Source organism: Macrobrachium rosenbergii, chromosome 49, assembly GCF_040412425.1.
Source record: "Macrobrachium rosenbergii isolate ZJJX-2024 chromosome 49, ASM4041242v1, whole genome shotgun sequence".
Taxonomy (NCBI): domain Eukaryota; kingdom Metazoa; phylum Arthropoda; class Malacostraca; order Decapoda; family Palaemonidae; genus Macrobrachium; species Macrobrachium rosenbergii.
In genome coordinates this window covers 33,603,606-33,616,105 of record NC_089789.1, presented here as the reverse complement: position 1 = coordinate 33,616,105, position 12,500 = coordinate 33,603,606, and the positions used below count along the sequence as shown (strand labels likewise).

Here is a 12,500-nt window from a genome sequence, read left to right as displayed (position 1 = left end):
CTTGCGTTCTCGATCACGATCAAGGTACAGGGACAGTCTATTAAGTACTGTAGAGTGAATTTGAGATCGAAATGTTTTTCCCACGGACAACTTTATGTTGCTTGCTCAAGGGTGGGCTCACCCAAGAATTTATTTATACTTTCTCCTGATGGTGAAACTAAAAATGTTTACAAACAAGTTTTGTGTCAAAGTAGTATCTGGTGAATTTGTGAGCGATTTTACTTCATAATTTGTATACTGTATTTATATTTTTTAAAAACCTATAAATAGGGTTCGCCCATGAATTAATTTATTCTTGCTATTGATGGTGAAACTAAAAATATTGTTTATAATCAAGTTTTGTGTTAAGGTAATATAGTAAATTTGTGAAAGATTTTACTCTTTAATTTGTATACTGTATTTATATTTGTAAAAACCTATAAATAAAAATTCCTTGATATTACACTAGAGATATATTTGATTCCTTTTCCTGTCTAACAGAAGGCTGGGATAAATAACAATCCGGGTGTGTTCTGCATTTTGGGTGTGTTCTATGCTTTGGGTGTGGTATACGGTCTGGGTGTGTTCTACGCCTTGAGTTTTTACCGTGTAACGCCGTGTAAGTTAGCTAGTATAATTATAAAGCGAATAATATAACCGTTAAATTCCTGTACAACCAGAGAATACTAACTCAGTATATGTTTACCTCTTTCGTTGCTTTTTCCCTATATATCTAAAATATAAACGAGTAGTGATTTATATAAATGATCTCTTACTAAGCATCATGTATGAATTATCTTTCTTTCTCATTACAATTATAAAACAGCAAGACCTTTTATAATTCCCTTCTCAGAATGTAAGACACACACTCTCTCTCTCTCTCTCTCTCTCTCTCTCTCTCTCTCTCTCTCTCTCTCATCATCATCATCATCATCATCATCATCATCACAAAAAATAATTTTCACTTCATAAAAACAAAATGATTATACCTAAAATTTTCCTCTAACTATAAAATGTATCGCTTTTTCAAATGAAACAGTATCTCCCCCTACGTTTTCATGTATCATTTAAAAAAAAACTCTACTGGAAGCAAATACCCTAAAACAATACATTCTGTATTACATATATTCCATCGCCAATACTGTGCAAGAGCTGAACATTATGCATATATTTTAGAGCTAGATTGGCCTCTGATTATAAAAAAAAATAGGATTATTTATGTTTTTCTACCCACATATTTTTCCATTCGATAATAAAATAAATATTTATTCCTAAAGAGTGAGTGTGGTGAAACGCAAAAAATAACCTTGATTCGTTCTTCTGTATATTTCTAATGATGAATTACTATAACAACTTTTATTTGAAGCTTTCAAAGTATAACTTCAACCTAACGATCAAGCCTTATTAAAGATTACCTGCTATTGGCGTCCATAGTGCTATAATACTAGCATTCTTACTTAAATTCGCGATTTCCTGCGATCAGTATTTCTATAATCATAAGCGGCCTAATTTGACACCCTATACCTAAAATTTCTTCTTATACACCAAATAGCGGAACCTTGTTTAGAAGTGGTTTCCTCCAGAGACACAGCCATAATATCAGGACTGCCCATCCGGGGGAAAATAAGAAATAATTCACAGTTATGACAAAGGCCTTCAGCTACGAATGACACAGAGCAGCAAGGGCTTGTGAAATATCTATTAGGCTCCGGTTCCCGGAATCTTCCCAGAGGAAACGAAAGATTAAGCACTCAACTTACTTCATGTTATCGGCGTTTGTCTCATCCTTCCACCTACGGTTGACAGACATCACAAGGGCATCCTCGAGGGAGATCGTGCCGGGTTTAAGTTATCGAAGTAAAGGCTCGCCAGGTCTTTCATATCCCTAGATGATAAGCTTTTGAGGACGCTCGTTCTGTCAATCAACCCGTCATTCTAAAAACGAAAATAAAATGACTTTCATCAGAAGCAATTCTCTCGGGCAATTCCGGAAAATATTGTTACTCTTCTCAAGCATTGAAAAATAAAAACAAAACTGACAGATTTATTAAAAAAACTTTGCCTTTTTTGAGAGAACAGAAAGTTCAAATAAAAGCGACAAATACTAGTAATTAATTGCTAGGGATGAAAGCGAGAAAGTAATAATATTGTTAGGGATGAAAGCGAGACAGTAATAATATTGTTAGGGATGAAAGCGAGAAAGTAATAATATTGTTAGGGATGAAAGTGAGGAAATAATAGTATTGTCAGGGATGAAATTGCGAAAGTAATTTATTATTAGAGATGAAAGTGAGAAAGTAATAATATTGGTATGGGTGAAAGTGAGAGAGTAATAGTAATTATATGTGTGTGTATATACATATATATATGTATGTATATATATATATATATATATATATATATATATACATACTCACTGATATCCATCAATACCTACTTCTTCGAAGAATTTCCGATTGCTTCCTTTCATTGGCAAGTACAGTAAAACGAAACCACTTCAGTCTTTAAAAAATATATTTCTATCATCGAACTACTTTCAAATTTTAAAAACTGCATTTAAAATGTAGCTAAAAAAAGTTGTTTCATCATAAAAATTTCTGAATCACGAGTAAATGAGTCGCTGGAAGTACATAGGACGTAAATATTATCCATATATACAAAGGTATTCACAACCTTCAATTTTATTTTTTTTAACTAAGTCCAATATAAATAAAAACCCTTCATACATATCGTTATTTCAGTCTTAATCCTGATTACGATCTTATATTTTGCCTTCCCATAAATGTCAGTTCCCAAGATATTGTCAACATTTCTTTTCATTCCTAACAATAAATTACTCTTTCACTTTCGCCCCTAACAATAAATTATTTTCTCACTTTCATCCATAACAATAAACTACTTTCTCACTTTCATCTCTCACAATATTATTACTTTCTCACTTTCATCCCTAACAATAAATTACTTTCACTTTCATCCATAACAATAAATTACTTTCTCACTTTCATCTACAACACTATTATTACTTTCTCACTTTCATCCCTAACAATATTATTACTTTCTCACTTTCATCCCTAACAATATTATTACTTTCTCACTTTCATCCCTAACAATATTATTACTTTCTCACTTTCATCCCTAACAATATTATTACTTTCTCACTTTCATCACTAACAATAAATCATTTTCTCACTTTCATCCCTAACAATAAATTACTTTCTCACTTTCATCCCTAACAATATTATTACTCTCTCACTTTTATCCCTAACAAAATTATTACTTTCTCGCTTTCATCCCTAACAATAAATTACTTTCACACTTTAATCCCCAACAATATCATTATTTTCTCGCTTTCATCCTTAACAACAAAGTACTTTATCGCTTTCATCCTTAACAATAAATTACTTCACACTTTCATCCCTAACAATATCATTATTTTCTCGCATTCATCCTTAACAACAAATTACTTTCTCGCTTTCATCCCTAGCAACATTATTAGTTTCTCACTTTCATCCCTAACAATATTACTACTTTCTCACTTCCATCACTAACAACAGTATTACTTTCCCACTTTCATCCCTAACAATATTATTACTTTCTCAGTATCATCCCTAACAATACTATTACTCTCTCACTTTCACCCATACCAATATTATTACTTTCTCACTTTCATCTCTAACAATAAATTACTTTCACACTTTCATCCCTAACAATACTATTATTTCCTCACTTTCATCCCTAACAATATTATTACTTTCTCGCTTTCATCCCTAACAATATTATTACTCTCTCGCTTTCATCCCTAACAATATTGTTACTTTCTCGCTTTCATCCCTAACAATTAATTACTTTCACACTTTCATCCCTAACAATATTATTACTTTCTCGCTTTCATCCCTAACAATATTATTACTCTCTCGCTTTCATCCCTACCAATACTATTACTTTCTGACTGTCATCCCTAACAATAAATTACTTTCTCTCTGTCTTGGAAAAAATCTTCTCTCTCACTTTCTTTCGGGATAACCGCTTACTCTCTCCTCTCTTTTCCCCTCTCTTGCTCTGTTGTTAGTGATCTCTCTTTTTCATCTCTCCCTTGATAACCCCCTTCAGACTCCGCTTTGTCCAAACCATTTACATGCTGATGATTCATCAGATGATTTTCCTGTTTCCTCTGCTGATCCTTTCCAGTTTTCCTTTTTCTTTTTTATTGAAGCCTGTTTGTTTGAAATATATATATATATATATATATATATATATATATATATATATATATATATATATATATATATATATATATATATATATATATATATATATATATATATATATATATATATATATATATATATATATATATATATTTCAAACAGAAACAGGCTCCCAATAAAAATCAATCCATAATCGATCACAAAAGGATAGACGTTAGAAAATGAAAGACATTCCGGTTCGCATCTTTTAACTCTTTAAATATTGTCCCGTGTATGTGTATATATATATATATATATATATATATATATATATATATATATATGCGTGTGTGTGTGTGTGTGTTATACATACACATATATATATATATATATATATATATATATATATATATATATATATATATATATATATATATATATATATATATATATGTGTGTGTGTGTGTGTATAACACACACACACACCACACACACACATTATATATATATATATATATATATATATATATATATATATATATATATATATATATATATATATATATATATATATATACGGACAATATTTAAAGAGTTAAAAATGCGAACCGGAATATCTTTCATTTTCTAACGTGTATCCTTTGTGATCGACATGGACTGATTTTTTTTTATTCATCATGTCATGCTGATGAACAGAGAATAACTCCCACATATCTTATTTTAATTAAGATTAAACAAACACACGTCCTGACTCCACGTCAGGATAAGAGGAGGATTATAGTCACCAAAACAAGCATCAAGCCTTAGCAGTCTGATGCTTGCAGTGATCAGCCATAACGACTACCTTAATCCAACACAGCGAATCTACTGTATTTCTTTTTGGCAAGATGATTTCCTGAAAGCGTAAGAGAAATCCCGTTACCAGAAACCAATAAGCCTCTGCAAAACGTAACCAGAGGTCTACGATCCCTTAAAATTATATGATGAAACTCTTTCTACAGTTTAATCCTAACTTACTCTTGCTTTTCAGTTCTATCTCTGCCAAAATACACCTTAAAATTTATTTGCTCGTGTTTTGAACGCTAATATTCCACAAGTTTTCGGAAAACATAAAACAAAATACTTTAGGTTTTGTAGTATTAAACTGCGCCATGAACAGAAAAATGATCATTCATTTTACAAAACGATCATTCATTTTGCTGAAACGTTCTCTTTTTTTCCCGTAAAAACAGTTATGAAAGCGAAATCACGATCATAATGGGAGAAAACGAAATTAAGGTGAAAATTTATGTATATTAACACAGAAGGGGGAAAATATAACGCAGGATGGTATGAAAAGGGACAAGAATTCTACGAGCAAGAAAAAAGGAACGTAGAGAGATGCTGCCTCGAGCCATCCTTTTGAACGCAGTATCGAAATAAAAACTTGACTGTAATTAAAGAAAAATATGAGCCCATATTCGCTAACGAAATCATACTACTTCTTTTATGAATGATATAATCGCGTAAAAGTGATGAGATACTCGTAAATCCAAACGAACGCATTCTAGATTACGGTAGTCTGAACTACGAGCACCTTGCTTAGAAACTTTGTGAGAGAGAGAGAGAGAGAGAGAGAGAGAGAGAGAGAGAGAGAGAGAGAGAGAGAGAGAGAGAGAGAGAGAGAGAGAGAGAAATGAGCCTGTCTAGTGCTACTACCTACGGGTAAGATTCTTGGAACGTTACTAGGCTCATTGATGTAGCGAGATATTCTGTATCTGAATAACAAATTTTCTGGCCCTGACAATAACCCCTATTTCTAAGTTTGCATGAGTTTAATTTTAATCTGGAGGATCATTGCAACAATCTTTATAATCAGAAAAGCTGGTGTATAGAAGCCTCCATTCTGCTTTTGGAGGTTACAAAGATTTTGAAGTGCACTTCCTATTATCTGTAAAGGCAGACTAAAGTGATCGTCTCCTTCCAGGGAGTTTGAGATTTCTATGAAATAAAGAGGAAACTTTCAGCTGTCTCGTTGCCTGAGTTTTAACCAATTAGAACCTGGGCTAACTCTTAATTCACTCAGAGTGGATTAAGAATTGGCACACAGTCTGCTTATATTGCTCCTTCCAAAAAATGCTTTCGGTTGAACAAGAAAAAACTTATCAAATTCCAGAGTTTTCGTAACCTAATAAATAAAAAAAATTCATATTTATTTATAGATTCTTTGACGGTTTTATCTCAAATTTACACTTTTTATTACAACGGCAATGATAACAGTAGACTGCAGTAGAAACCATTCCAAAAATTAACACCATTCTGTGTTAACAAAGTTTAACTTGTACGTTTCTTATCATTCTTTAAGTCTGTCATGCAATTAGTCACGCCCCAAGTCCGGATAAAAGAGAACTGTGAATCAGATAAACTCACAATGTAAACTGAGCGTTGCCAAGACATTCAACATAATTCATAGGTCGGATGCAAGCGGTGATGGGTCATAAACCAATTCATGAAATTAAATTATAAGAGAAAGTTAACAGGATATGTCCAAACAAGCATATTACTTCGAAATGTGTACGTATATATGAGCATGTATGTTATGTGCATAAATAATATATTTGTATAATAATGGATGAATGTGATAGCTATTTAGACTTATAAGGGGTATTTGTATAATAATGGATGAATGTGATAGCTATTTAGACTTTACTCCCTTATAAGTGATGGCCCTATTTTTGTAACATTTATATATTATTATATCCTATATATTTGTATACTACTGTAAACACTTTCGTCAATAAATGATTAATTAATTAATTGTGTGTGTGTGTGTGAGAGTAGAGAGAGAGAGAGAGAGAGAGAGAGTCAAAATTTAACGCACCTTTTGATACGCAACTAAATTAATTAATTGTGTGTGAGAGAGAGAGAGAGAGAGAGAGAGAGAGAGAGAGAGAGAGAGAGAGAGAGAGAGGTCAAATTTTAACGCACCTTTGATACGCAACTAAAACCTACAAGCTCCATAACATTCTGCTTAGAGCAAAATGAATTGCCCACTCGTACTCTCCGTTAATTTGCATCTTCCGTGTTTATGGCGACATAAAATTACGCCCGAAAGGGGAGACGACAGAGAGCGATGGAGTAAGGAATAAGGTGCAGTAGATAAAGGGGAGACCTTGATAACCAGGACGAGCGAAAATAAATTCGCAAAATTCGGGATGGATGATGCAAATGGGGCAGCGCGGAGGGTCCCGATCGAGTAAATGCGAGGAGAGAATAAATCATCTGGTGAAAGGAGGCAGAGAGAGAGAGAGAGAGAGAGAGAGAGAGAGAGAATTGCATCGAGAGAGAGAGAGAGAGAGAGAGAGAGAGAGTGCTCGGCTGCATAGCTATGATCTTGCATGGCGCCATTACTTCTGTGTAAGACTCTGAAGACGCCAGATTTATTTATTTTATTATTGACGGGTTGGTTAACTATTATTGCTTGATAAACTGAATTTCCTTTCATAGGAGAGTTATAAAAGTATCAGTCTCTCTCTCTCTCTCTCTCTCTCTCTCTAATGCTTGCGTATGTTAGAATAAATAGCATGGGTTAAATACCTTCGATTAACATTATCTTCCTTTCATAAGATCATAAGACTAGTGAACGAATTAGTCTCTCTCTCTCTCTCTCTCTCTCTCTCTCTCTCTCTCTCTCTCTCTCTCTCTCTTTCAAATGTCTGCTTGATTAAAAACAAAAAGTAATTAATAATACTTTCTTCTCAAATGCTTGCGTGTATCAACACAAACAGTAATTAAAAATTCTGTCTTTCATAGACATTAGTCTCTCTCTCTCTCTCTCTCTCTCTCTCTCTCTCTCTCTCTCTCTCTCTCTCTCTCTCTGCTTCAGCTATGTAACATAACTTCAGTGAGATCATCCTAATCTTTCAGACAGCAACGGCATTAACAGATAAGCGTACTTATCCCAGCTTAAGTGTAATTAATACATAACATCGCGAACTTTTGTAACGCCACAAAAGTAAAAACAGCATTTTATTACAGTTGCCGTTGCATTGCAAAACATAGATATGTACGGTTTCATTAAAAATAAAAATAAACTTTTACGTGACGTAAATAAAATATGACTTTTTAATGACAACATTCAAGCGTTTTCCAAGAAGGCTTATCAGTAACCTTTTCTTAAAATTGTACGTTAAAAGTAAATTACGGTAAGGATTTTAATCCCTAAGTGATAAGAGAATAATAATTACTCTGTCATATTCACGTTTTAATCAGAATGTTTATTTTGGTGATATATTATGCAACATCAACAAAGTAATTACGTTCAACAGTATCATGCTGGCTCGAAATCTCGTGTGACACTTCACTAGACTTCAACATCTAGTAATCAACTAGAGTGACGTGGAGAGACGATAACTGATTACTACTAGACGAGTTAGTTTCATCAGCAATCTACCATTTCAACAGTTGACGTAACGTAGAATATATAATCATAACCAAATTGAAATGCTGGTGCCTGAGACTTTCCGTGAAACAGATTAGCATCACTGTTGAGTGGCTGACAAAATCGAAATACGCTTTTATGCAGTACCGGGCAGTATTATATATATATACATATACATATACATATATACATATACATATACATACACACACACACACACACATATATATAATATATATATATATATATATATATATATATATATATATATATATATATATATATATATATATATATATATATATATATATATATATATATATATTATTATGTATACATGTGTGTGTGTGGCAATCTACATGATTTGAGAGGTTGATGAAATATCAGGGAAACTTTTTTTAAATTCTGGTGGTTTCATGAACTCACTTGTAGTTATAATGGTAAATATGTATTTCTTAATAAAATCCTCAGGTAAATGCTCTATGCATGATTCCATGTACATATATGCATATAATCTCATGACTGCATCTAGAACATACTGTTCTTATATGCTTGTGAATTATTATTATTATTATTTTATTATTATTATTATTATTATTATTATTATTATTACTTTTCTCTTCTCTCTCTCTCTCTCTCTCTCTCTCTCTCTCTCTCTCTCTCTCTCTCTCTCTCTATATATATATATATATATATATATATATATATATATATATATATATATATATATATTATATATATATATATATATAATATATATATATATATATATATATATATATATATATATATATATATATATATATATATATATATATATACAACTGGAGACATCAAACAAAGTTCGTATAGATCTTTTCCCCCTTACGTAAATATATAAGAAAATCAATATCTCATACTCTGTCGATCGGTACTGAACCAAAAGCTCTGAACTCGTAAATGACTTTCATTCAAGTCCTAAATCTGGGTTTGTATAATGGTCAGTAGCTGAGCAGTGAACAACTCAAGAAGTAATGCAGGAAGGAAGTCCATATTGTTACGTAAAAGATATTTAAATCTATAAAAATTTTTCCATCCAAAGGTGACCCAGAAAGGTTAAGAAATGCACAAAAACTTCAGGTATATGAAATAAAATGCTTCACGCTAAAAACATTGCAAGTAAATTCCAAATACCTGGAGGACAAATGTAGATATACAAAGGCAAAGAATAATCCTGTTGGTCTCAGGTGACGGCAAAGTGAAAATGCACTAGAAACCTCGAGGATTTTCAAAGCCCCGCGGAGGATTATGTAAGAAGGGCGTCTGGCAACCCCTTAGAAAACGGAGGATCCTAGTAAGGAATAATGTTATGCAAGAAAGTGTCCGCTCGTACCTACGTAAGGAAGGGGAAACTATAAGAAAATAACTCTCACTAGAGGGATGAAAACGCCACCTAGTGTTAATTTCCTCCAAGGCAAGACATTATCTGAAGACAAAAGGCAAGGAAATGTTATTCTACTGACGGTGCGAGAGAAACATCTGGATGAGCTGGTTTGTCGATGTAGCGTTTCGTAACACTACCGTCATGGTTTGTGACACAGTCTGCCATTTAATGGAAACGCATCAGAAACACTTCCATTTCTTTGTGCTCCGACGTCAACTGTGAGTACTGTATATGGTAAGGATAGAGCAGGTACTTTCTTTTTACGTATTCTCACAGCTCTTGCACTTCTTATCTTTATTTAATTTCTTTCACGCATTGCACTAAGTGCATTAAGGAGTCTGGTTCCGAGGTCAACTGTGAGTACTGTATATGGTAAGGATAGAGCAAGCAGGTACTTTCTTTTTACGTATTCTTACAATTCTTCCACTTCTTATCTTTATTTAATTTCTTTCAATTAACCCACTACGTGCATTAAGGAGTCTGGTTCGCAATTAAGAATGTATTAAGTCAGTTGCATGTGATACGCATTGTTTCTCTTTTAACATTCGATCCCCAAATATATACCTGTTTTGACTGCACGTCTCGTGAGGAACATTTTGTTATTTTACCAAATATTCCACATTTACGAGGTTCAGCTGCTTCATGCATCGATAATCTAAGTTAAGGTAGCGTGAACTCAGATAACCGACAGCCAACTGCATGATCTATATTAAAATTAATAAGGTATAACGCTTTGAAAAAAAATTCTATGGTTGGACAAAATATAATGTCAAGAACTTAGTAAAGTGTTCTAGATGATGTCAGTATAAAAAATATAACAATACACTGACATTGTTTGCTTTGTCATTCACATAAATTGCCACACTGAATCTGAACACACTATGGGAGCTCTGTATGATAAGAGATAATGAATGTAACGAAGCATGCAAAGGTCTGCATATGATTAGCATTTGAGAAAGACAAAAAATCCCTCGTCTTGGAGACAAAGAAACCGCAGGACAAAAAAGAGAAAAAAAATTGACACTGCACTTGTGGAACTGAAATCCATCAACAGATGCTACACACATGTGCATATACTTTACTTATTGTCTATAATACAACAAAAGCTCTACAATGGATTTTATTAGAGAAGATCTTTTCAATACAATTAGAATATTGTCATACCGTCACTCTTTGTTTGCCAGTATTTATATTAGCCCCTTCAGGGCCTATAACCCATTCCCTTTGCTTACCATCAAGATATTCGTGTCGCGTCCCTCTCCTGCCGAGTATAAACACTTCAATCTATTCCTTCACGGTCTCCCTCAAGTGCCAAGGACACGTGGTGCCAGGCTGTGTGCCCAAAAGGGTTACTCAGCAGGAGGTCAGATGACATCACGCGGATACGGCCAGATTCTCGTGTAATCAAGTGTGTGTTTGGCACAGGGCCCAGTCCCTGCACCACGCCACTGTTTCTCTGAAGATTTTGCTTCTTTTGGTGAATTATCATATTCTAAAAGCATTTCTCGGTCCTTCTCTTTTCCTGGTTTTCATATGTTTTCGTTTCTTCTTCCGCTCTGTCTTTGTTTGTCTGTGCTCCCTAACCCTACATGACCTGTTCGACCCCCAAATATATACCTGTTTTGACTGAACGTCTCGTGAGGATCATTTTGTTAATCTACAAATGCTCTGCGTTTGCTCTTTTCAGAATTCTCAGTTCTTGATAGTTACCAAACCTTTACTTTCTATTTCAGATTTATTCACCTTTTCGCCTCTCAAAGGAGTCTGTTCCGGCGGAATACCATACAAAAATACAGATTGCAGACAGAAAGGAGACTCTTTTACCGTCAGCCTTTTTTCGAGACTAGCATTTACTGAAAGTTTCTCCTCAGAACATTTCATTATTTTCTCGCTTTGCTTTCATATTTTTCTTTGAAAACGACTCTGGTTACTTTCCTTTTCCCTTTTGTGCTTCTCCTCTTACAACTTTCCCAGTTTTCATTTTTCTAGAGGCATTTCCTCTACAATATTTCTTTAATAATCTCAGTTTTATTTGTACAGTATTGTAACCATAACGTAGCAAGTAAATAATGCCCCGGTTTCTTCGTTACAGCGTATAGTGATGTATGAAACTCTGCCACGACGCATGAAACTTTCAGCCGCGGCCCGGTGGTGGTCTGTGTTGTTGGCACCTATTGCGGTGCCAGACGAACGGACTGGCACCATCATGACTAACTTCAACCTTGAATATAATAAAACTACTGTGGCTAGAGGGCTGCAATTTGGTATGTTTGATGACTGGAGTGTGGAAGATCAACATATCAATTTGCAGCCATCTAGCCTCAGTAATTTTTAATACCTGAGGGAGGACTGAAAAAGTGCGGACGGACAGACACAGCCAGCTCAATAGTTTTGTTTTACAGAAATCTAAAAATGACTGCCGTTTAAAGCTAGCCGAGAGGTTAGGACGTTAAGGACCGCCCTAATAAAGCTGGGACCAAGGTTCTGGGCG

General features: G+C 33.9%; 1 long non-coding RNA gene across 1 annotated transcript in view; it reads right to left on the bottom strand.

The window, feature by feature from the left end:
- The window catches only part of LOC136832429 (uncharacterized), a 356,175-nt gene that overhangs the window by 93,450 nt on the left and 250,225 nt on the right, over positions 1–12,500 (bottom strand). Inside the window, exon 4 of the long non-coding RNA XR_010851198.1 lies at positions 1,740–1,914. This is a non-coding gene — a long non-coding RNA (uncharacterized lncRNA). The remainder of the gene's footprint in view (positions 1–1,739; positions 1,915–12,500) is intronic.